We start from the raw sequence: 27809 nt of genomic DNA on the forward strand, positions 1-27809 counted from the left end.
GTCAGTGAGGTGTGCATGACCTTTCCGCAGTTTTTGATAATCCACGTTGTGACTGCAGAGCTCATTCACCTCAGTGTTTGAAAGCTTAGCGGAGCACAGTGAGACCGAGTGGACCGGTTATACTTTACAATGAGACGAGAGAGACTGTTTCGACTGGTTATATTTTACAGTCAGAATGAATGAGCAGACATTGGATATACAGCAGATTGTAGAAGAGTTTGTGGTGCACAAGACTCTCAGAGTGACATTCAGACAGATGTGTGAAAGAAATGACTGAATAAATGATTATTGAAACTAACTGTAGAGAGCAACAGCAACTACTGTGTTTCCTAGCAACGTTACTTTTTCTGTGTAAGTCAGCTGCAGCCACTGTGGAGTTTGTGTTTATACTTCTCCACTTTTTCTGCTGCTTTATTCTACTATTAATTCTATAAGAAGTGGCAGCTATTTGATTTATGTAGCTTTATATTGCTACATAAAGTCCATGGACACTCGCCATGGTGTTGTAATTATCAGTTGTATGCACAGGCTGCAAAGTAACTGGAATTTGACTAACTGGAGTGCTGCAGGGATGGGGGGGGGGTTACCCCTCCACTTCCCCCTTTTAAAAATATAACACTGTAACATTGTAACTTTGAATACATTTTAATTTACTTACTTTGCATTTTTATTTTTCACAAGTAATTTTACTTCTACTTGAGTTACTTAAAGATTCCTTTAAGTAACAGTACTTACAATTTTCCATTACTGTTTCCATCTGCTGAATTCACGCACATCTTTTGTAGTGACCATGGTTGATGGTTGGATGGATGGATGGATGGATGGATGGATGGATGGATGGATGGATGGATAAAAACCAAACGGCACAAGATGAATTAACTTGCTCAGTTGTTTTGAAGGAAACATCAGTTTATCTCAGCTTCTGTTTGTTCCTTATGCATTGCGTTCTATTAAATTCTGACCCTCATCACTCTGTCATTAAACACTGATATATTTGAAAATAGTCAATGTTTGCCAGTTACTCAACAATCTTTCTCTGCCAGTTGCACAGGGAAACATCAGAAACTTTCTATAGCCAATAATTACTCTGTCTCATTTGCATAAATTTAAAGTTTGGTTGCTCCCCCTTGTATGACTGACATGTTAGTAAAACCTGACCTCTAGTCAGAGATTAAACATTGCTCACAAATGTGGTGTTTTGCTCCTTGTGACAAAAAGGACAAGATAATGAGTTCTGGGGGAGATGCTTTTTGGCACTGTTGAGTGAAATCCCTTTCCCTGAAAATGAATGCTTTTGGCAGCACATCTCAGTGTCTCTAACTGTATTTACGGGAAAGGAAAAAAAAATAGAAAATGAGGAAAGAGGCCCGACTTGACCTCGTACTGTGTCATTGCGACCGCTTGTTGTTTATCTTTGTGTATTCGGCAGGATTGAGTGCATTGTTTACAGGATTATCAGGCATCCACATGGACCAGCTATGAATGCAAACTGTGATAATGTTTCTGTCCAGCCAAAATGAAAGTGTAAAACCCTCACAGATTACCAGTGGCTGCGATTGACTAGGGGTGCTGGCAATACCACAGCGAGAATCCAAGTAACACTAAGCTACCAACGAAGCAAATACAGCTCTCCCACCACCAAACTTCGCATTCATTCAAAATTGCAGCAACTACTATGTTTTAATAATGACAGATATCAATGTAAGCAGTAGTTGTTCTATTACGCAACATTCACTGACAAAAGATCAAATAGTTAGTAAAAAATGTTTGTTCTGTACTGTTCTGTTCTGCAAATGTTTAAATATAGACACGACCTTAGACAGCTACAGTTTCTTAGTGAAAGAGAGAGGCTGAAAAATGCTGTATACATTAAACACACAGTGAAAGAGAGACAGGAAACAGGAATACTCGAAGACACGTGTGTTTTCATGTGTATCTTTGATTTAAACATGTGAGTGAACATGGATGAGAGTCAAAGAGCAAAGAGGAAAGATAAAGACTGTGAATGCTGCTTCGCTTTGGACATAGACATGGCCCTTTGCAGACGGCTTGTTAAAGCTGCAGAGGATGAGTCAGAGAGCAGTCCCCTAACAGGAGCCCTTGTTGTTCAGAGTCCAGTCTGGTTTCATCTTGTCAGCCTTGCTCAGGGCAAGCTTTAAAAAAAAAAATCTGCTGCACAGGAAGTCTTCTCCATGTCCTCATCTTGACATTTTCCTCTCCATTAAATCACCTGGAGGCTCCAGAATAATTTCCTGTCCCAAGGAAAAGTGAAACCATCAGTGTTAACTGAATGATAACCCAAATGACAAATTATCCTCCTTGTGTTTGAATTTTTTTTTAATCATTCATAATTATTTGCGTTATTTTAGAAAATATACTGATACTTATGAGCTGTAACTTATATGCAGTTGTACTGCAGTCAACATGGAGGGTTTCTAGTGAAAAAGTCTATTGTGGCTGTATGAGTAAAAGAGCTAGATGGAAATTTTGATTTACATACACTGAGATAGCAGAGCAATGATCAGATGACTACAACAACAACTTCATCATCTGTTTAGCCCAGAGCCTTAGCTGTTACTGAAGCATGAACAGGGTTAGGGAGACAGAGAGGCACTGCTTCATTAACCCAGAATTACTACTATATCAACTGCAGTATTGAAACACTTGTAACATAATGCTTTTCATCCAATATATTACAATTTAAATATCCTGACATTTTCTACACAACATTTCATGTATCCCTCTTGAAGAAAAAATAAAACAAAAATAGACAGACCTTGTATAGATAACATGTAGAGGATTTATGCTCTATTCTGAAATTCACTATAATTTTTCTGAGTAAGTTTAATTTCACTAATATTGAGTAGGTTAATGGATTACTGTCTTTTTTTCCTTTAATACATATATATATATATATATATATATATATACTGTATATAGAAGTGGATAGTGTTTGACAGGTATCCTTGACCTGGCCATTGTCCCTTTGCCATGGAAAATATTAGTAAAAAGACTCCACAGAGACTGTCACCACTCTTAGTTTTTCTGAAACTAAGTTTGTGTTCAGTAGAGACACATTGTTTTGGCCAAAGGGGAAAACTGATGTGTGACCAATCTTTATTTCTTTATTTCAGTACAGTACACAAAGGAATTGACTGCTCGGGAAACTTCAGCATCATGTTTTTTCGTGTAGCTCTGGAGCTAATTTTTTACTGTTAATGTTGATTGTGTGTTGATGAAGTATGTTTAGGAAAAAGGGAGAACTATTCCACAGTGAAAGGGAGAGGCTTCCATACTGACCTCTTAAAAAATTCAATCACATAGATCCTACTAAGAAAAGTGCAGTCTGTGGGTTAAATTGTCTCCATGCTTACCTTACACATTGAACCTTAAAAATAAATCTGTCCCTTTTTCCCTTTTACCATCAATAATGGAGTACCACAGGGCTCCATTCTGGATATACTACTACTACTTCTTGATATACAGACGATCTGTTCTCCACTATATTTTTATCCATGTCATATGTGTGTGTGTGTGTGTGTGTGTGTGTGTGTGTATATATATATATATATATATATATATATATTAAATTACAGGCTCTCTCAACTCTCATAACTCCCCTTATCTACCTATGTCTCTGACCTTTTTTTAAATTAACATAATACCATGGTCTATTTTGTTTGGCATACAAATACATAAGAATGTAGTGACTGAACTGCAAAACTTTATGTCTGTAGTCAATAAAGATTCATTCTATGCTATATATTGTACTTGTGTGCTGTGTGCATCTATAGTCGCTCTGTGACACTACTTAATTTGTGCTGCAGGTAATGATGCATACCTTATCTAATACAAAGAACAATCACTAATGTTTGTATTTATTTGTAAATGTACCATAGTATATAAACTGAATGTATATGGATCGCAAGTAATGGCCACATGTTTCGATGTCTTTATTTCCATCACATATGGATCACTTGTGAAGCCCCGCCAAGGCTTCTCAGTACCCATGTGTCACAGATTGCAGGCAGTTAATATTTCAGTATAGTGGAGCTGCATTTGGCGACAGCCAAGGAGATGGGTCAGGTTAACAGGGCTGTTGCGTGCCGGTGCCCAAGAGAGTCTTCAATATTTGATTGGCTTTTTCTTCTTCAGCTTCCTCTTCTTTGAATTCACTTTAGGTTGAATCCCCATATTTGTAGTTCAAAAGAAAGTCTACAGAGACCCCACGCTGAGCTATGCTAATGTTTTTTTTACTCTAGGTTTTTGATATATACAGTCTGTTTGTCTCTGCTGTGTTATCACAGACGTTACAGCTGTCTTATCACAGAGGTTACAGCAATCTCTTGTTGAAATTCTTATGATTAATAATCCAGTGTATCTTTTATGACTACTATTATGATTATTACTTTTGTTAGTTCAAGCCATTATGTAAATGCCTTAAAGCTGCACTTGTTAGCTTCACGCATTCACTGTTCCCATGATAGGTATAAAAAGTTCAGGATTCAGCAGACTGGCAATGTAATCATAGTAAACTTAAAACAGCATCTTCATGATTCATGATTTCAAAATATCAAACTTTGAATATATGTCCCATTTTTTTCTTAAAAACTACATTAAAGCTGGGTTGATGTTTATTGTAATCTTTCTACACTGTAACATCAGCTGCTGATTATCTGAAGTAGTAACAACCCGAAGTGACAGCTTAGATCATTTGGCTAACCTTTAAGGCTGTTCAGACTTAGCAGCTCAGAATGTGGAGACCAACAATGTGTTTTTTCAAAGGGGTCATATCTTTCAATTAGCTCTCAACAGGCCAGTCCACAGGACACTTGGACCACAATTTTATAATATTTGCAGCCTGCAGAGCTGCTAGTTGAGTAACAACAAACCAACATTTTAGTTCTGCAGAAATCCATTTTATGATTAGCACCTTGAAAGAGAAATTTGATAAGAGTGAAAGGACAAGAGCCATCACAAGACGCATCAGTGTCACAAGAAAAGGGCTTTTTTTTATATGAATTTGATATACTATACCTCTGATACTGTTGTCAAGATGTCATACAACCACATTAAATACATAGTAATATGTAGGCTGCTTGGTTTTATCCTACAGCAAGCACAGTTTTCCGATCATTGAGCTATGACCTCTTAATGACATAATCAGCTGATCCACTAATCAAAAGTGACAGACTTGTCAGGCTTGTATTCAGAGATTCAAATCAGAATGAACACTTTAACATGAAAACAATATTTATTATGAACCTGTAGTTTAGAAAAAGCTTCCATGATACTATGTTAAAAGGTACCATTTCTATGAAATGAAGGCCCATAGTGATCGCCCCCCCGGAGTTTAGATTGTGGTGATGACAAAGAGACGGCAGGTGAATGATGGAACCTAATTCTCATCTTATTCTTGCAAGACACTCTGAAGATAATGGTGGTGATGGATTAGGAGGTGGGCCATGCAATTTGTGCTCTCTAAGACAGAATGGCAGGTTCAACAATGATATTTAAATACCAGTATTCACCAGCCTACTGCAGGAAGAAAGTTGGATTGGTTAGACATGGTGGTTCGACACGGTGACATTTGAAATATATGAATGGAAGATTTTTCTTTCTTTTTTTCTTTTTCTCAGCTCTGACAACATTGGACAGATGAAGGAGGAGAAAGAAAGAAAACATGACTTCCTCTTAGACTTAGTGGAATGGGATATGTTTATCAGCGGACCTGTCTGATCAGAGCCCCATCAATTCCCTCCAAAGAGCAATTTGTCCTGGGCCTTCTTTGTTGTCCTATCAGAGAAATGTTGCACAGCAAATTGTCTGCAGTATGGGTGGTGGGAGATGAGGAAGAAGAAGGAAGTGACAAGAGTGTTGCCCTAAATTGCTATCGATTCAATTGTTTGAACGTTTTTCTTCAGGAGGTTAAGAGTCTAGGAGGAGCTGGGGCTGGGGTTCAAAGGAAGGGACTGTCATTCAGTCTTAATTCAAAGTGATGTCTGTCGCACCCTGTCATCCATCTCCAATTGACCAGTTAGGGGAAATTCGAAAAGTGAAACATTGTCCGTCAAGCAACAATCAACATGTCAAATACTCGTTCAGCGGTAGCTGAGGAAAATGCTGTTTATTTTCTATCTCTTACATCTCTTTATCATTGCTTTTTTATACTATATAATAGAATATTTTTTATAATATTATCTACATAATAGTCCAGTTACTGGCAGCAACACAGGCCAGCACAGTCTTAGTAATGTGAGTTATCTGGCTCAAGATAAAGGTTTAAAGCTATTGATTTCTAAACAATGTACTGTATAATGTTTTCTCCACAAATATTGATACAAATACAACTTGACGCTCACTACCTGTTATAAAAGTTATTGACTGAGATAACAAGTGAGGCTCTGTACTCTTGGAGAGAGCAGACAATGCCAAATAGCCTATGATGGATTATGGCCTCTGATCGATAAAGATGCCTGATAGTTTCTAACATAAGAAGATCAGTGGAAATGTGTGCAAGGCAGTGGCACTTTGATTTATATTTGTCACAACAAGCACTGAACAGCACTTTGAATGGTTTTCAGGGAGTGGTCAGATGTCCATTTAAGCAGAAAAAACCAAGCACATGTGCTTGTTTTGATGCTATTTAATTCCATTTAGAATAGGAGTTTCAACAAATTGTATTTTGTTGCCAAAAGTACATGTTACCCTGTGTTTAACTGAGGCATAATATCTCTGTAATACTATCACTTTCTCCCTATTAAAGAGCTCACAAATTGCTTTCAGCCCAGTATATCACCATGGGGATGAAAGTATTCCAACAAGTGTTCAAAACTGTGCTCACAGTTAGGGGGCTTTAAAAGCCAACCAGTGCTCGGAGAGGATTATGTTTTATTTTGTATTACTGGGTGTTTTCTTACAAAAACACATGCTTCTAAAATAGATCAGAATTGTGGCCTGTATGAATGGAATATTACCCTGCAAAATGTCTTCTTTGAGCTCATTTAAAAGTGTACATATGGCAGTACACAACATCTTTCATCCCTTGTTTAATAACAGTGGGAGAGAGAGTTAGAAACAGCTGGTGTCATATTCTACAAGGAAAACTTTATACTCATTTCACTCTTTCATGCCCCGCCTCTCCCCTCCGTTCTACCGTCTCTGTCTCTCTCTCCCTTTCTCTCTCTCCTTACCTGTATCTCTCTCTCTGTCTCTTACTTTCCCAGCATCAATAACATTTGAAGAATCACAAATATTTCATAGCCATGCCGGTGGAAGGATTCCATCAACTTGAGGTGATTTGCATTTCAAGTGCAATGCATTATGCAACACTGGCAATGCATTCTGCATAAATCCAGTAGTTGAGTACATATTTGGTAATCTAACATTTCATGGATTCCCTTTTCCGGGTATTTTCTTCCAAACCAAAGTAACGAGCTGTTCCTGTATAAATTTTAAATTAAATCGGAAAATTATAGAGGTAAATATTTCCAGACAACTGTTTTAATCTCTGTATCTAGCACATGGGAATTTTAACATTTATAGCCAAGATAAAATTGATGTGATTTTCTCGCAAAGCCGTGAATGATGTTGTGAGTAAGGAAGTCAGACTTAACATGCGCAGTGGACTCTGTGGGCTGGTTGTGTGTTCAGTGTCCACCTGGTGGCTCTAGCTCAATTTTCTCAACCCATCTAAGTGGAAGTCAGCATGCTCTGTCCTGCAAGGGAGTCTCATTGAAGAATACTGATCAGGTTATACTCCTTTGTTGGTGCAAATAAGTCAAGCGAGGTGTGCTAACCTCCCTCATCACAGAAGTGAAAGTGCTCAGAGGATAGGCTTTTTTTTTTTTAACATCAACCTGAAGGGTCTTCACAGCTCGATGTAGCTGCTGTGATCTTAGAATCATCCCTGTTCCATCTTTTGAACATGAAGTAGGTGATGTGAGGTGTAATAGCTTGTGACTGATGGACTGGACATAGTGATTACTGTTCATCATTAGTTTGTTACAAGAAAATGTTGCATTTTGCTATTCATCAGGACTGAAAGAAATGTGGTATTTTTTGGAAAAACAACTCTCGTTGAACTAAATGGTTGTCATGTATTTCAAGTATTTTAATTTGTATTCTACAAATTGCTATCTCACAAAAATACATGTAGTACCCTAAAAACCAAGATAATGCCCCTTAATAAATCACAGCCTTAGCTCATATACTCTAAGAAACCGGATTAATCGCTACATAATGAAACAATCGCTTAAGTATGAAGAGACAATTCGGCTGCTAGTAGGAACCAGTAGATAAATCACTCTAGCTTTGACTGTATCAGAGCACCCATAAAAAATGATTTAATTAGAACTAGTGTTAATGACAAAATCCTGAAATGGCTAGCTTCCATCAACATGAATCTATATCAGTCTTCCTCACTCTAGATCAAAGGGCTTGGTCATTAAAGAGTCCCACAGTATTGATGCTTGTTTTATCACCAATCCAGGAGCCTGTGGAGCATTGTGGGCCATGAGAATGCTTCTCCATATCCACTGAGAGAGGTGATGCTCTGCAACACTGAGAGGGAAACCTTTGACCCATTTCGACTGACCATTCACTCTTCCCCAAAAGCATAGGAGAATTATTGGCATGAGCAGCTCCACTCACATTCATTCACTTCCATTTATTCAACCATCTACATAGAGCATACAATCCTAATGACTTGTTCATATCACTAAAACAGTTTTATTTCCCCAATTGGTCGCCACGCAGTCTCCACTGCACATGTGTCAAACATGTCACATGTGCTTGAAGGTGCCACCAGGAAACGATGTTCTGTGCCCAGGAATCATTGTTGTCTTGGAAACAATAACATACGTAACAAGACGCCAGAAAAGCTAGAGCTTCATTAAATTTCCAGCAACTCCCAATGAAACAAGTGAAAAAGAAAACAGAGGTTAAATATCGACGTCAACGTCTATAAAATAGATCAAATTTGGGTCAGAATTCATCAGACATACTATGTGTATGTGTGTGTGTCTGTGTGTGTGTTCATATGAACCATACATAACACATTTTTCCTGGATTTGGACTGAAGAAATACATGGTAGCAATACACAGTTTCAAATGGCACTCAGCAAAAGGTGCAAGTAATTTAAAATCAAAATCATGGTTTATATGTAACCACTGGCATGGGCCTATATGCGTGACATTGATAGGTGGGTGGGGCATACAAGTGTTGAACACGTTTGTGGAGGATAGAGAACTTTATGTCAAGATTACCTGCAGCATTAGATCTTGCTGCTGTACTGTTTTGTAATATGTATTATTCAACTTAACTCAGCGTACCATATGTTCATTTCTTCCTAGTTAAACATACAGTGTGCTGTGCAGAAATGTATACCCTGACACCTACCTTCACACAGATCTCCCCTCTGCATTAAATTTCCACCTCAATCACCTACATTTCACATTAATCCTTGATGTATCTCTTCATGAATTTTGATAATAACATAAATTTTTAATGTAAATGTTTAATGCTTTATGTACCTCTGGCTGTCAGACCGGTTTTAATTTACGAAAGGGGATCATATTATATATGTCATGGTACTACTGTATACAAATATAATTTTTAAGCAATCAGCCTAATAAAGTATTTCAGACAAATGATAAATATCTCACAGTATGCACATGAGCAGTACGACGCCTTCCTGATTTATAATTTAGATTTTGTGAGATTAAAGACAGGAGAGAGAAAAAAAAGTTTGATAACTTTATTTTTAATTATTCATAAAGATGGAATTATTCCTCATAATATTGTCACTCTCTGGAGAAGTGTCATTCAAATTTAATAGCAGAGCGAGAGATAACCATTTGGCTTAATTCAGTGGCTGTAAGTATTTAGAAGCTATTTGCTTTTATTTTATGCCCAAATAATTGTAATCGTCCCACATGTTTGGCCATGAGAGGCAGTTTCTAAATTTTATATCAATATTTTATTAATTGGCATTCTCTCATTGTCATGGAACCTGTTGTAGTAACTATTAATCATTATCATTATTCTTAAATCAATGAGAGAAAGAATGCAAAAAAGGAATAGTATAATTGATTATGATATCATTATGTTTTATTATACAGGAGACTGTTGTGAAAGACTTTAGAGGAGAAGAACGGTAGTATAAAATCCTGAAAGGATGTCTGCCTTAACACGTAACTTAAAAGCAAACTTGAAGGGTAATTATCTTCCTGAGCAGAAACATATCATTTTCCTGTTCTCTCTTGAAAGATGGCCTGTGTTCAAATAGAAATTGTCACAGTTTGAAATAAAATGTGAAATTTTTTCCTAACTTGTAACTTTTTGTTGATCCCTGAAAAACACAATTTCAGGAATCAGTTAAAATACTTAACAGCAACCAATTACAATTTAGTTTTTACCAAACCTGTTTCCTAGAAATTACTTTCATATTCTACTAAGTTAGAATACAGCTATTACACTTGGAATGAACATATCTGCAAAATGACAAAATCACAAAAGAAAACTGACTCTTTGTTTTCCATACAATATCTGCTCACGGCAACTAAACACCCATCAAGGGCTTGTGTTTTAACACCTGCCATCCACCCAACCACCTTCCTACAACCTCTGTGCCGCACCATAATGTAGCATTCCATGACTTAAAAAAAGTATTGCCAGCAAATATAATTCAGAGGGGAATCAACCGTCCCTCGAACATAGTTGGCAAAATAAGTTTGTTGTATATATAAGTGATTCCTAGAAGCTAGGTTGGCTTCTCTTGATTGAAATGTGAATCTGTTGAGTCAGCTATGGGAGAAAAATCAAGAAGATTCAGCACGGGAATCTAACAAGAGGAGTGCTTCTCCACCACGACAACCCTCCAACATGCAAGTCCACAGTGGCAACGGCTGGCATCCAGGAATGCAGATTTAAACTCATCCAACACCTGCCCTCTTCACCTGATTTGGCACCCTCAGACTACAACCTCTTCCCCTAGATGAAGAACGAGCCAAGTAGTTGCCATTTTGTGATGGTGACATCATTGCTGTTATGGACGACATTTTGGAGGTACAAGACACTGACTTACACAAAGAAGGGATCTATATGCTCCACAACCACTGGAATGAGTGTCTAAATGTAGATGGGGTTTTCCCTCTACCTTATCCCATGAACACCCATCGTAAAATGAACCCTAATAAACCCAGTGTTCAAACACTGTTCTTCAGCTGGTCATATATAAATAGAGAGTAGAAAAGCATTGAGCTGTATGTCCTTCACTAAAGATGGAGGGCACTAAAGATATAAAACATAAGCATAAAAACTACAGCTATATTTCGAGGGCATAATATTATAGTTTTATGTATATTCTTTTCCATTCTTAATACTTTGGCAACTATTACAGACTTGCTCTTCCTTTAACCTTATTTGATCTCTTGAGTTCTGGCGCCAACAGATGTCCCTCGCTGGTCTCGTTCAGTCTAAAGGAAGACAGCCTTTCTCCCCTCTATCTTTCTTTAGGACAAAAGGGACTTTTTTTGCTTCCCCAAGGGCTACATCGCACTCCCCTGCCAATCAAGAATCAGTGATTGAATTAGTGCCAGGTCCACTAGCTGGTGCTTCCGCTGAACGACAGACAGATCCAGAGCTGAGATTAGGCGAGTGTGAAGTTCACCCTCCTTCAGAACTCCTCACATGCATCTTTCTCCCAAGCTCTCAAAGGCAGCTCAGAGGAAGACAGCTCTTGCCTGACAGGTCCTGAATCGTCCGCCCTGTGCAGAATGCAAACGAGGCGGATGCCCATCTCTTCCTTCCCAACTCTCTAGGAAAGAAAAAAATAAAAAGCCTCATAGATGCTACATTTAGGATGCAGTAGCAGTTCTCATGCAATTTCTGAAGAGCTCTTGGATTTAAAATGAGTTTGCAAGATGAAACTCCACACAAGATGTAGCCTATAGCACATATATGGTGTTGAATTTCGTAGTACAATCTGACAGATAACAACATGTACCTTTTTCTTTGAGTGTCTGTCTCAGGAGTGCTATATAGTCTGCAATTTTTTCAATCAGAACTTATCGTACCATTAAGATGTAAATTTGGTGTGGTTATATTCTAGAGGTAAATTAGCTCTGGTAAAATTGCTCCATTGTTCAGATAGTCTTGTGTTTATTACTGCTCAGGTCCTAAACACGCAGACGACCCTCCCTCCACTCCAGCCTGAAGCAGATTTTGCAGATGTGTAAATCCAGCGAGTCCAATGTCATGCAGCCAAGTGTGGTGTAGATATCATGCTTTGAGAGCAGAAGAGAAATGTTTCAGAAAGCAAACCAGCAAAACACCCTTTGGCTTGACAAACTGTTTAGGCAGCATCCCTTCAATAATCCACTTTCCCTGTACGTTGCCATTCTTCAAAACAAAGACCGAGACTTGTCTTAAATGTCCACTGGTTCAGCAATGATTTAAGAAGAGAAAGCAAGCAGAATAAACATGCTGTGTCACTGAACTAAAAGGCCTTGTGCGAGCTTTTCAGGGAAGAACGCTACTTTAATAGACTTTGTGTGGAAAATTGTACAGCACCCATTCTGGTCAGGGCCCTACAGTGGATAAATACAATGTTTATGTAAAATACCAAATACGGCAGTAGTTTTACACATCACAACCATAATTTCAGAACCAATTTAAGCATTTTCTCAGACTTTAATTTCACACTGCATGAAATGGGAATAGGGCGGCGCCTCACAGAGAGAAGGTTCAGGGTTCGGACCTGGGGCCTTTCTGTGTGGAGTTTGCATGTTCTCTGGTTTCTCTCTGGGTACTCCAGCTTCCGACAACAACCCAGAGACATGTACATAAGGTTAATTGGCGACTCTAAAGTGTCCATAGGTGTGAATGTGAGCGTGACTGGTTTGTTTCAATATGTCAGCCCTGTGATAGACTGGCAGCCTGTCCAGGGTTTACCCCGCCCTCACCCAATGTCAACTGGGATTGGCTCCATCCCCCGTGACCCTATAAAGATACGCGGTATAGATTATGGATGGATGGATGGATGAAATGGGAATAGAAACTGGCCTCTAAAGAAATTTGCAGTTTATTCCAACTTCATCTTAATGAAAAGACACTTTTTAGTGTACAGTTTATCCATGATATGATATGTCAATCCTTCTTAGCCACCTTTCACTGTTAGTAATACAACTATTAGCTAAAAATACAAGAAAATAAACTTGATTGTCACTGTCATCTCTAAGAGTTTCTAAAGCTACATTTCTTGATGAAAACAATGTAGTTGAGTCCTAGTAAGTTTAAGAACACTGACAGGAAGGATTTTGAAGCATTAAGATGCTTTTTCATTTCTTTGGTTCCTGGATGCAACACAGTAAGAAAAACTGTTATTATTTCTTTGTTTTTATAATACATAAGGAGCGTTGTATTGACTTCTTGCCAATAATAATACAATACAATCAAAGGCATCAAAAGTTTGCATTAAACTTGTGATTCCTGATAGTTGACCAGTGATGATAGTGTTTCCTAATTGCTAAAGACTTGGTTATTAGTTTCCCGTTTATTACATCAGTTGGGGCTGAATATTCCTACAGTCTAATTAAGATCTAATTAAAGACCTTATACTAGTTATTAATTTTTGCTGGATGATATGTGAGCAGCAGTCTAATGCAAGTAAATAATACCAAAACCTGAACACTGTGCTGTATGGAGCCATTTGGTAGGCTTACTTTCTATCTAGTACAAATTGTTCAGGATGAAATATTTTCCTCAAATACCACTATGAGTCTGACAAAGTAAATGTGCCAGATCTTTTTGTAAGTTTCAAAAATACAGAGGGATAATAAAGCCAGCCAACATGATGCTTAACGCTCTACTTTACTAATGATAACACAGACAGCTGTACTGGCAGCGTTAAAATTTGCCATACAAAAAATGGCAAATGATAATCACATTTTATGCCATCAGCTTTGGGTAATGTGATACTGGCCAGAATCCCATTATCATCATAGTTATTATCGACCACTGCTGTGCGAGCACTACAAACACAGCCTTAGTGTCTGCCTTTGAGTTGTGGTCTGAGCCAGATGGAGATGTGGAAAGAAAAACGGAGACAGACAGAAGAATAGGTTTACTGGCCTCTCAATGAAATCCTTTTTGAGTCGTTTAAATCGTGAGATATCTCAGGTCACAACATAACTTCTAGACAAAGGCGTACAAGGAAAAGAATTAAAATTTTTGGTAGACCTCTAAAAGGAGACTAAATGAAACACCTGCCTACCACCACAAATACAATCATATGGAGACACTGAGCTTGACATTCTATTTGATGGGGAGAAATGCAAGCAGTGCTACCAAACATTGCAGGGTCTGAACAGAACCTGCCATACAGACTGAACTGAAGAGGGTCTTTTACTACATTCTATGTCTTACTGGAGTAGATATTTCTTTCAGAGTGGTTACACAGTCTAACAAAGTCTCAGGCTTTAGTTCTTTGTTTTTGAAAGAAAATCAGGAGAATATTCTAATATTGTGAAGTGCTGGCATTGATTGTGACATTCAGCAGTTATTAGAGCTTGTACTGGTTTTGGATTTGCTGTGTGAGTGAATGCTAATACCCCTTTCATGTGATGCTTCAGAGGAATTAATCTATTTAAAGCCATTTTATGATAGGACTAGTAATAATTCGAAGATGTTCATTAACACTAAACCTCCACTGACCTTCAATCATTTCAATACAGAGTGATGCACTGTGTGTTTCATGTGAGATCAGGAAAAATAAAACCTACAGTGGTGCCTTCAGTGACTATAGGAGGCAAATAATCTTTTGAACTAATCCGTGTGTATACCTGAACTGAGTGAGTGTAATTGACGAGAGGTTCACAGAGCTCAGCTTCTGTGTAATAAGAGCAGATACTATGGCAGCTGTTAAGGGTCTGTCAGACTTGAGAATATACACATAAATCAATAACTTAATCTTTGAATCTGTCTGAAGAAGCCAGATATATGCTTTCAGTTTAGATGTAGGACTTTAGTAAAACAAATCATAACCACAAAGAAACGTGCACATATTCTGCAAAATTTTGCTTTTCAGTTGAATTCAATGAAAGCTTGTTGACCATTTGACATTTTTTATCAAGTTTTTAGTCTGTACTTTGAACTGTTTCATTCTTTCTTCCTATAGCTGTGTTTTGCTATATTTGATGTGACATCTAGTCACTAGCAGTTTTTTCCAACTTTATCAAGTGTTGATAATATAGACTTACTGTATTTGCACTGTTGAGCTAATACTAAAACGATCAACAAGAAATCCATTTTCAGGCAGAGTTGCACAGACGGATTTAAGTGCTGAAAGAAACAGTTTTATTTCAGGCAAGATGTGTACTTTTGTATGTGTGCACTATTCCTGCCCTATCCTCCAACAATCAATTTCTTGGAGTGCTGGATGCACTTGAGTGATGGGAGCGCAAAAGTAGTGACACTCAGCCATCACGGAATGAGAGCATCAAATGATTGCCTCAGAGAAATTGCTGTATCTTCAAATGTCTTTGAGAATATCTCCCATCCCTGTCTGCTTTTCCTCTACTTGCTGCTCGCCAACACTTGGAAGACTTTCCTTTTGACTTGTGTTATCAGTTTGTGGTTCAGTGCGGTGCACAGCCTTGTGAAATGGCTGTTTGGTCCTGCAGGATGCCCATAGTGGAAATTTCATTACCTTTCTTGAAGATCCTAACCTTAGATTTACAGTTACCTGACAGCTCTGAGGACTTAACAACACTAACTCAACTCAAGTATTTTCTTTAGGTGTAAGGACATATGTTTAGTTGTCTCAACTTTCCTACTAAATACAGCAACTGTTTACTGTAGCTTAACATAAACATGATCCCTCTTGAGAACCCAAATTAGATTTCCCCCAACTACTAAATAGCAGAATGGAGAAGGCAAAATGTCTGACAGATAATGAACTCTCTCAGGATTCTGTCATTAGGAATTTCAGCGGTTTTAGGATTTTTCCCTGTCCCTCAATTCTGACATCCAGTAAACCGGCCTGGGTGTCCTCCATCAAAGGACAACACACAGAGGATTCATTCCCCAGAAATAATGGTTTCTAAACTGCCTTCTGTCATGTGAGCAATGGTAATTAGCAATAACAGGGATCAGCTACGGAAGGAACTGAAGACCTTGAGATCGCTTTAGAGGATGGTAAAGCCGAAGGACTCAAATTGGAACCTTATTAGTATTTCATTAACACGCCTTTTACCTTGTTCTCCAGTGTTGCCTGGATAATTAAAGCTCTGTCATGTTCTGTCCCAGACCACAGGACGCTTTTTATGGAAGGCGAATTCTCAGTTCAGTTGCTGCTGTATAGCTGGGAATCGTTGCAGCCTCCTCTTACTCTCTGATCGCATAGCCAGCCCAAGCTAAATAATTTAACTTAACATGTGCTGTATATATTTCAGTTTTTAGCAAAACTATTTTACAAGTGGGAAAATAGCCCAAATCACTTAACATCATTTTATTATTATTGTTTTCTTTAAAGTGCAATAATGCATTGTGCTCTGCCTCTCTGAGTAGCATGCTGTTTTATTGCCTATTTTTAATGGAGAAGACCCCTGACGTCAACCACATCAGGAGGAAACGATTTGATATAGAACTGAAATAGAAGCGTTTACTAATTTAGAGACAAAATATATTTGTAGGAATGATCATGGACTAAAGTCTTTGAGGTGTGAGGTGGATTCAAATGAATTATTTAATTTAAATGCAAAAACTCTGCAAATATCCCAGGGCATTGTGAGGTGAATGGGGTAAATAAAAGCGATGAGGAGAGGTAACACTGAAGGACTGTTGATTTTTCACTAAACTATATTTGTTATTTGTTTGTTATGTGGATGGTCATTCATTTAGCACCAGTACCGTTCATCCTTATTAATATGCAGGTCCTGCACACAATTTATGATTGCTGCCACATCATATGTATACAAAATAACTCTGCTGATTAATTGGTGTTATTGTTCTATTATTGTCTGTTATTGGTTTGATTGAATTTGCTTCTTGAGTTACATGCAAGGTGTTTATCACCCATAAACCCACAAAATAATTACTGAGGCTTATCTTTTTGACCTTTGAAGGTAATGTTCTTTGTTGTGCCGCCTGACACTCAATTCAAGGAAAAGTAACTCAGAAAATTCAATACTGCAAATAATGACAAGTAATCAAGTCCCATCCTGGAAAGGTGAATATCAGCACAGTGGTTCACGCTAGGTCTTAGTTCTTCACCAGAGGCACAGAGCAGAACCTCACCAATCCACTAACCTACATACACACCCTCACGCACCGCTTTCACCCAATGTCACACTCCTCTGGATGATGTATGGGTGCAAACAGGTATGCGGATGTCATTTTTCACCCTATCCACTCACTCTCCTCTCTCCACATTGGTCGCTGGATGGCTGGCTGGGCCGACTGGGCCAGGGATCCTATCACTCTGTAAAATGTGATCCCCAGCATCTATATTTTTAATGGTTGAGAGTAAATCCACATGATATATACGCTTCCTGCTGGCCAGTGTTTTGGGGAGAGCACTACTGATCCTCCACTGTCACACAGTAGAGAGCCTTTAAATCATTATATGACTTACTTGATGGCTTTGACACCATTTGGCTACAGTGTTTGTCTTTACACTTAATCCCATAAGATATTATTTACAGTGTCAAAATCAGTATGGTCAATCAGCAGTCCATCAACAACGTACAATTAGGAGTCAACTCCCATAAGACTGGTTAAGGGTTTAGCAGAACTTCATCTATGAATTGTACTGAAAGTTGCATCACTGACAAAATCTTGATGCTCATTTCACTTTGAATCTTTTTTGTACTGTTTCATGAGGTGTTAACTCATGAACCGATAATGAATAAGTGATCATGGGAACCTGAGTGCCTTTGATCATCCGCTGTTCATTTTGTGATGTGGAAACAATTAATTTTCCCTGTGGTGTGGGGGCGTAAATGAACAAGTAAGAATAGTGTAGAGTGTGTTGACTAAAAGTAACACTAATATACTGTGTATTTTTTGTGTTTTTAATATTTTCCCAGAGGCCTTAATATTATTCTCTCTCTTTTCACTCTCTCGCTCTTCTGCTGCCCTTGATGTAGGTAAGTGTTTTTTTGTTTTCCTGTTATTAATGCTGAGGTATGTACCTATGTATTTGTTCAGTCCATTTCATCCAAATTGCTCTCGGCAAAGAGGAAGCAGAAATTGGGAAAAATTTGACGGATGAAAAAACTTTCAGACATGCATTATTCTCTGTGAAGTCATTCTATTGAATTTTTTTTCCTATTACCAGAGAAGCAGCTTTTGGTTTCCGTCCTAATTCATTCAAATAACAAAAAATAAAAAATGCCTCTGATTGAATGTATGTTTTTCAAAGAAAGAGAAATTATAGAGAAGACTATATTTACAATATATATTCATACATATTTGTAGCCATGATATATTATTATTTTCATCATCTATTAACCTTCTAGTTATTTTCTTGATCAGCTGATTTGTTTTGTCAATATAAATTTGAGAAAACTGTGAAAAATGCCAATTACAATTTCATAAAACTCAAGGAGACCTCTTCAGATGTTTTGTTTTGCTCGGTCAAAAATCCTATGTCCAAAGGTATTAAATTTACTGTCCTATATTACACAGAAAAGCATCAATTCCCACAATTGAACAAATCAAATGTTTGCCATTTTTTTCTTGAAAAATTACTCAAATAAATCAATTGACTAATCAATTAATCGACTAATTGTTGCAGCTCTACCTCCTTTTTCACGTATTTTGTATTAATTGAACCTAAACTCTCCTTAGACAAGTAAAACAAGTTCTACTTACCATTAACAGTATGTGTTTCAATATACCGTGTAGTGAAACTGTATCAATGGAGTGACAGTCATTAAGCCATATTTCCCAATACAACAGCAGTGTGTGAATATGGGTACGGACTGTGTGTCAGATGTCATTGAAATCTTAGTTAAACCTTAATGACAGAACTTCATCCTTTCGTGCTTCTTCTCTGGTTCACCGCTATTTGGCAAGCTAGAAAGAACAACTTGGGTCTTCTGTTGCCATGGAGACTGTTGTATTTGTTCCAAGTGCAGTCACAGTCAGTATTTAGATCCCTAACAGCTCTGATGCACTGTTATAGGGTTTTTTGAATGAGTGGGTTAATTCATATATAAATAATGCTTCCAAAGGGAAGGGAAGCTGATTGACTGTTACGTGGTTTTAATAGCGGCAGTAATAGTGTTTCTGCATGCTTGAACCCATGGAGGAGAAATGATTTAGAGGTGGATGCATGGAAAGTCTAACACATACAATCGCTCAGTTCAAAGTTATAAAAATGTAAAATTTGATGATGTGGAAAGACACTGAATTCCTAAAGGATGAGGCTAGTGATGAGCAGAGAGTTGGAGGAAAGGATTGACTCACTTGTAACTTGGCCGAGTGTAGTGTAGTTTCACTGGGATTCAGACTAGTGCAGCTCAGAGAGGTCATTAGGATTCTACACGGTTTTGATCTGGGAGGCTGCGGCATGTTCCAGTGTGTTCCAGAGAGAAAGGTGGATGTTGGAGTTGTTCTCGTGTTGTTACGTAAGCCGGGGTTGAGACCAGGGTTTTCAAAGATAGACGACAATACCGTTGTGCCTTTTCTCTCACCCGGTACATATTTTTTATCTGGCAGTTTCCTACCGTATACAATACCTTTGATCATTCAAGGCAACACAGTACTTTCCACATTTACGGATCGCTCGTTATTAAATATTCTTTAATATTTATTCTGTACATGCTCAGTATAAGAACAACAGATAACAATCACCTGTATGGTACATGTAATGTATTTATTTTCAAATTTACAAAATAAGCTTAAAACAGAAATGAGGGAAGGAGGTCAAGTTTACAATTTCAGCATCAGTGCTTACACCCACAGTGAGCATTATACTAGCAGAAAGCATCTGTTAGCCAGTAATGAATTCAGACCCTTGCCCCATAGCTGTCTATCTGGGCCAAGAAACTGCTAGAAGGACTTATTTGCTATACCTGAATTTCTGTGGGTTTATCTGAAGCAATGTCTCCCTAAAGCAGGCCTAATCTGGGAGGCTGACCCGTACTGCCCCAGGCTAGATCAAACCCAGGGCTGAAGCCAAGGCTCTCCCACAGTCCCAGCTATGCCACCCTTTGATAGTCAGAGGCCCAAATCCTTTAAATGTCGGGCAGACTTTGAGAGACACTACAGCTCAGGAAAAGAAGCAGGCACTTGCTGGGAGCTTACATTCTCTGGGGAAAAGCAATGTCCCACTTTCAGAAAAGGGGGAGAGTACCCTCACATCACTTTGGGCACCACTTGGAGGCTGTGGCAGCAGGTAGAAGGACATTCATAGTCCCAAATGGTGTTGTGGATGCAGCGGAGTGGCCTCTACCTTGCTTTCCTCCCGTCTCATGCATCACCCTTATGAAGTGATGGAGGCTAGGAGTTGAACCCGGAGGGAGTTCAGCCCACGATGTAAAGTGCTGGCTGACACGTTGCATTGTGTTAATCGTACAGCAGAAGAGCACGGAAAGAGTGCACATACGGCCGTACAGGCCATGTCTAATGAATGAGCGGCTTGTGCATACATTTTGAATTTAACTTGGAGTGGCTTAGTTTTTTATATATTCTTGTACATTTGACAGTAGCTCACTAGCACAATTTGTCTTCCTCGTATAAAGGTCTGAATGAATTTCTGGCTACAGTCGGACACCTGCAGTTGAGTGGCATCCCAGAGTTAGTTTTGTTAACACACTAATTTATTGGATTCAGTATCTTTATTGTTTGGCAGCATAAATGAAGACAGATAGCTCAGATGTATGCTTTAAAACCCTGATCTGTCCCCTGCAAGTTAACAGAAAGTTAATTCAGTTTAGTGGAAATTGTTAGAATTATTTTAGGCCTGTGCATCTCCATATGTGAATAAGAGGGGTTCAGTACTCAATGATATAACACACTGAAATTAGCTTTAGATTGTGTCTTTGTTTTCAAATTTCCCTCCATTTTTATGTTACTTGTTGTCATTTAGAGGACACACAAGGCAGTGCAGAGAGCTTGTGCAGAAGCCTTTGAAGGACAATGTTTCATTGCCATAGGGGCAATGGGGAAAAAAGAATTTCCTGGGTGTCGAATTGAAAGAGAAGGTGTTGGGTGGGTGAAAGAGATGAGATGAAAGAGGATAAGATGCACTGCAAACAGTCAGAGAAAAATGGAAATAGAGGGAATGATGCAAAGATAGTGTGGAGGGGGGGGCGGGGGGGGGGGGGGGGGGGTGGTCCAGATATGTGAACTATGAAAGATGAAACCAAGTGAGGTGGGAGGGCAGGGATTATAGCGACAGTGACAAGCGGATAGTGGAAGGGGAGATGAATGAAAATGAAAATGATTAATGTGCACACAAACAGTTTGGGGTGTAAAGACACGGAGAAAGGAAAAGTCCCCCCTCCCCTCAGGGCCTTCAGGATGCTTACTGTATCTACGTCAGGGATATTTCCTCTGTGATATTATCTGATGACACAACAATGCAATTGCAGGCAGCAGCAAAGGTTGACTGCAGATGTCAACAAGCTCAATTACGCTGACAGCAGATTTGTTTTAATTGATTTGATGATGTGCAAAGTTGGGCTGGACTCCCTTCTCTTTTCAAGGAAATGAGATTGACATGTAGTCGGGGAATGAATTATTAATGACAAATCAGATCTTGGGGATATAAATTTGTACCATTGTCGCAGCATTTTAGCAGATAAGTGCCATTATGCAAGATGCTCCACTGTCATGAGTCTAGAGGGAATAGAGGTTATTTTTTATTCAAGATGGAATGGTCCAGCTACTTACTAACTCTTCTGTCTCATTTAGATTTCGATATAGCTGAGAGTGACTGAAAATAGAGGACACACAGGAGAGGAAGTTGTCGCAGTAGGCAGTCTTTTGCCAACATGGGTAAATGTAGTTCACGAGACAGGGATCGTAACCACAACATCATCTTCAGGCATATTTTTCTCTTCGAATCTGAATTCCCACACCTTTGGGGAAGCAGGGCTGAACTAAGAGACCAGCAGTTCCTCGTCTCTGCTCTCCCTCTCTCATCTTTTCTTCTTCTCTCTCTCTCTCGTCGTGAGAGAAAGTCTGAAGTAGGTTAGCACTCAGCGCTTGCACAGGGGAGGAAATTGAAATGCTGAAATAAGGAGTAGCTTGGGAGAAGATGGAGGAGCTATAACCGGGACAAAATTGCCCCGCCATGATGAGAAGGAGAGACATATCAGCTCGGACACAGGGGAGTTCCTCCACTGGCCAATCACTGAGGTGTGTTGCCATCCTTTATTCTTCATTCCCATCTTGGTTTAGTGTCAACACCAGGCTTATGAATACTTCTTTTTTTTTTTTTTTTTCTCCTTCTTCTTCACTTGTTGTATCCACATCCCTTCCAAAATTACATTGCCACGCTGGGGTATACTGGTGTGCGAGTGTAGGGATTTAATACACTTCACAATGAAATGGGCATCCTCCTGCCTTTCCTTGCTCTGTTCTTATGAGAGATTACTCCAGGGACTTTGATCGAGCAACAAGAATTCAAGCTGCATCTTTGTTGGCTCATGCCCTGTAAGCAGCACACAACACACGCAAGTGCACACACTGGGCTCACCCATGCAAGCGCCAAACACACACGCCGTCTTACTGTAGAATGCTCAGGCTAAACCGTATTCTCCCCCTTTCCTCAGCAGTTCTTGTTATTATAGTGCTCCCTTGTGGCATATCTTCTGTATTTGTTTTGTCACACTACATCACTTTCAGCCTACTCTCCTTCAAACACTGTATCTATAGCGCAATATGAGATTTCTTTTTTCTTTTTTCCTGGTAACATTGATAATTCCAATTTTATGCTGAGGTGTATTACACCCACTGCTTAAATTGGATAACAAAAAACAATGCGCACTTCCTAGGGAATCCACATCTCAAAACCCATTTGATCAGTGTTTGAAAGACACATGCTGAGATCTGTTGGATGGTTGTTTACGCTCTGGCTGCATTGCAAATAGCTTGTTGTTTTATGAGAAGTGAAAGAGACTTGGGAGAGTGACACAGACAGTCCCAATTCAATAACCCATAAGGTGTTGCGGGTCTGACTCTTATCAGTAGGGTTTTTAAGGGTTGTCACTGTACTGAATATTTGATACCGAGCCAGGCCTCTTTACTGGAAAATATTGCTGCGGCAAACCTGATATTTTCCAGAGCACCTTTTTACTGTTTGGATAAAACACATGTGCATATCAAACCCTTTATTACAGTCCCATTTTACTGTTCACCATGTTTATTCAAAATGTGATATACAGTAAATAATGTAATTTACAAATCAAATTATAAGTAATCTAGTAATCCAATCTCATGAATAGATGATAGAAAACTTTCAAATCCAGTCTTCAAAAAAAGCACAAAAATTGTAATTATGCTTTTGTTTTTTCCATTTATTTTGTTGCTTTTCAGTTAACTACTTATTCAGACTTAATGTGAAATTATGCCTCTGTGAAGATAAACATAAACACCTCAGAGAACCTACGCAGAGAACTGAGTGGTTGATCCAATTCCTGCCGGGGGTGGGCTTGAAACAGAGAAGAAAAAAACATAAATGTTATTTTTAAAATGCATACAAAGCTGTAGAAGAAATGGCTAAATGAACGCCCCCGAAAGTCATCGGCCTACCTGCAACCCAGAGAAGCATTTTTCAGGTTTTACCAATAAGTGCATCAAAATATAATGTGTCTTCTAAGTAAAAGATTCAGACCCAGGCCCATAAACGCAAGCATATTTGATGTTGAGTGTAAAGCAACTTCACTGTGAGACGGTCTGAGGGGGTCATGATTGACCATTCATTTTTTTAAGAGTCTAAGGAATTTTCTGAAGAGATCATGATATTAATACTTAAGCTCTGGGAAAATCACCAGGCTTTACCATTTAATGCAGCATGGCTGGATCCATGTTTGCATCTTTTCACACTAAAAAGTTAAGAATTAGCTCCTCAACTCCACAGGACTTTGGTACTATAAAATGGCAGTGGTTGCCCTTCCACTTTTCTTGAGCACAGACACCATTAGAGCAACAAGTGGCTTTATCCCAGGACTCTGTCAGGCACCTCGCCTTTTGCCCTGGTCTGATCACCGCTGGGAACATGTTAGGGCACACTACTCTCAAAGCATTTCCCAGATAGAGCCTCTTACGGAAGAGGACAGTGGTGGTGCCTCGTCCAAGACTTGCCCCTTTGCCCCTGTATCTCACCAACCACTGAACTGAGACTAGCTGCTGGGCAATGATAATTAGACTTTGTCATCTCCTGTATTTCTGCTACAGAATACAGAATTGGCTTCTACCTCCTCCTTCCTAGTTGTTGGTGGGATAGACTTTGCAGTGTTGGAGATCAGTGAACTTTCCCACGCTCCACCGAGGACCAATTGTCTTCTGAGGACAATGTGAATTACAACAATTGGTTCTAGTAACCTTAATTCTGTGAAGACGGTCAGGGCCCCCTGATGCTCCACAGTTGGTCAGTGTGGAATTGGGTCACCACGCCTTTTGACAACCCGAGTTAGAATCAAGCAGTGCGACATCCATTGTCATTGAGCTAGAGTTATAATGCATAACCAGTGTTTTTTATTCTTTGAGATAACAAGTCACATAAGACGCGGGCTAGTAGAAAATGATGCACAAAGAAGAGAGAGTAAATGAGAATTGGAGGCTGTTTATTTGATCATGATGATTACCGCTGCTGTTCTGAGTTGCCAGCCCTGCTCAGACACAATGTAAAGGGGTTACAGAGCTGCCTGGCCCTTGTTCCTGGATATTTTTAGAACAATGTACGCTCATTATTTTTATTCACATACTTGTTATGGTTTGTTTTTTGTTTTGTCATTTTCATTGCTCTAACACACTGATAAAACCCACCTGGAGACGCTGTGCAACTGTTTATAAATCAGCAGCCTGATCAGTGGTTAAAGTTTAAGAAATGCCCTGGGAGAGACCAGTTTTAATGGACTCCATGCATTCTTCCTGTAAGAAGATTTGACCCCACCGGCTGGGAGAAGGCTCAATGTCCTTCACTACAGGATCAACACATAAAAGAACTTGTCTTCCCTTGGGCCATTTCATTGGTTAACAATATGTACAGTAAAGGCCACTGGCCAGTCCTTCCACTGTAGAACCTTCAGCAGAGTTGTTTACCACAGCAGTTCTAACATACGTGCAGGATGTTGCATAAATCTCTGCAGAATTCAACCTTGTTTTCCTTCATGCTGTGTAATTTTTATCACTCCATGGTGTGCTGTTAAGCACTGACATACAAAATGTTCCCATAGGGCATAGTGAGGATTTCTAGTATTGTTCAGTTACCCACGTATAGAGATGCATGTTTAGAGTTAGTGAAGCCACACAAGCAGTATCACACGCAAAGACTGAACAAAGGAGAAGCAGATACAAGAACTGTAATACATGATGTACTGTTGTGTATATATCTGTCTTATGCATCTAGTTTATTTGCAATAGAGCTCTGTGTGCAAAGAAAATGTCTTACAGAATAAAATGTTATTCAGCAACTGCAACACCTTGTCTGTACAGCAAGCAGCACATCAGCTGCACAACAGCAGCAGCTGTAGTCATCTGTCAGTGTCTACACTACTCAGCATTCAAAAATGCTTACCGCCCAATACACAATGTACTCTTTGTACTTAAGCATGTGAGTTAGAATAGTGTAGACTTGAATCCTACAGACATAGTTTGGGTTTGTGTTACATGCATAAATGTGAGTGAAGCGTGAGTTGTTACGTGGACAGTGTAGACAGCTGCATTGATTAAAACAGAAGTGCATTAGTTGCATCAGAGGGGCGGGAGACAGAGGACTGAAAAATGCAAAAGAAAAGTGCCATATGTAGATGGGGTGATAAGGTAACGGATTATGTCTTTAAAAGCTTTTAGACATAAATAACTATTCTGAAACCCACTGGTGATTCTTTCAACCTATCCGCTATAGTCTGAAACCACTTCAGTTTTTTAGTAACACTGAGAGGAGAGTGTGGGTTTGAGATCAAGGCCATAGCTGGTGGATTTGTGTCTACACTGGGGAATCGTTGCAGAGTGTTGGGACTGACTGTAGGGTATGGCTTTGCTGACGCAACAACAAGAATGTCTAGATTGTGCTTAAATTGTGTTCACCTTTCCCCAGAGCCCAGTGTTAGTGGAATTCAGGATGTGGCTTAGCTCACTGGATTTAAAAATCCTCCCCGGCAACAGTCAGAGCTGTCAGTTAATGCATCCGGCGTGATCAGATGATAAAATTCACATTGAAAAGTCAGGTGTGACCACAGGTGCAGTGATCCTACATAAAAAGGCAGCTGGTTAAGTCCCAGCACAAGGCACGGCTTGCTGCAGGGGTACATGGGGAAACTGGCACCTGTGATGCACTGCTATGTTTGCATTGCTCTTTTAATGTATACTGTAACAAAACACACACACACGCACGCACAAGTAATCAGAGGCTGCCACTGTAAGTCATATACATTCCATGCAGATACCTTACACTGCACATGCAAGGCTACAAGCAGGTTCCATAGGGGGCAAACATTAATGTATGCACCATCAGCACCATCATTACTTCCTCAGTCATTTACACAAGCCACAGACATGCATGCAAATATACTAAACACACACACACACATACACACACACACAGACACTTATTGCCCATGCTTACACAGTGTGAGACCTTTTATTACATGTAAGACAGACTGAGTGACGCCAGGCACCCACTATTCACCCTCCTCTTTCTGGCAATCTATTCTTACCTAATTATTTTGGGGGATGGGCTCAAGTCCTGCCTTAATTTGCCACTATGCAGCGTGCAATTAATCAAGGCCTTTGCTAACTGACAGCCTTAATGGACGCATTCAGCTCCTCTGTGATTGTCTGCTGGCTGCCTTTTCCTTCAGTGCGTAGCCTCAGAACTCAGACAAGCATATCCTTCAAGAGCGGCTACACATACAAGGACACTTCCACTGAATTGAATGGTGGGGTGGAGTGCTGAATGAGTACATTCATCTTTGCTTACCCACACCCACCTCTCAGTGCACCGTGGTAATAACTGTGTTAGAAATATCAGCCTTTGATTCAGTATGATACCGAAAGCCTCATACTCAACTGAAGCTTTTGTGGGGGCAATTGGGACTGAGTTAAAACAATTCCTGTTTTTCTATTTGCTTTGTTTTTCATTTGACTAGAAGAATGGAGGTTCTAAGATTATATAAAAGGGAGAAGGCAAGTGACATGGAGACAAAGGCAAGCATGGGTGCTTTTAAGGTTTTCAAATACTCCTCTGGCACTTAAAGTTTCTACTGCACTCAGCCAGAGAGAGAGTGAGGATGTTGCCTGAGGTGTAATGCAATGACAGAGATATGGCTGCATTTACACCTGGAAAAAACTTTTCAGAGAAAGTCTGCGTTCTCCAGAGGTCTGACCTCTATGAGGAACTGATGGAGTGTTCTATACAGAATTAGTTCTAAACTTGAGGGCACAATTCAAGTGCATTACACCTCCAGAGAGACCTTTTTATGTTGTATCTCAGGGTCAGACGTTGGAAATGTAGGGCTCATCATGGCACTTAAGAATCACAACCACTTTAACTGTACAATCACTTTTAAGTACTATGAATGCACAGCTGCTGTTTTTTTTGTTTTTTTTACAGGGACAGCTAGCATAGTTT

The 27809-nt window shown here is 39.3% G+C and overlaps 1 protein-coding gene across 7 annotated transcripts in view; it reads left to right on the forward strand.

The window, feature by feature from the left end:
• Window positions 1-27809, forward strand: part of lingo2 (leucine rich repeat and Ig domain containing 2) — a 200907-nt gene that overhangs the window by 136016 nt on the left and 37082 nt on the right. Inside the window, exon 1 of one of the 7 annotated variants that reach the window (XM_056382305.1) lies at window positions 22149-22372. The exons of the other annotated variants lie outside the window; for them this stretch is intronic. The gene's annotated coding sequence lies outside the window, so the exon portion shown is untranslated. Of the gene's footprint in view, window positions 1-22148; window positions 22373-27809 lie in introns of those variants that run through there. 7 annotated transcript variants of the gene reach the window in all.

This window comes from Seriola aureovittata, chromosome 8 (assembly GCF_021018895.1).
Source record: "Seriola aureovittata isolate HTS-2021-v1 ecotype China chromosome 8, ASM2101889v1, whole genome shotgun sequence".
Lineage (NCBI taxonomy): Eukaryota > Metazoa > Chordata > Actinopteri > Carangiformes > Carangidae > Seriola > Seriola aureovittata.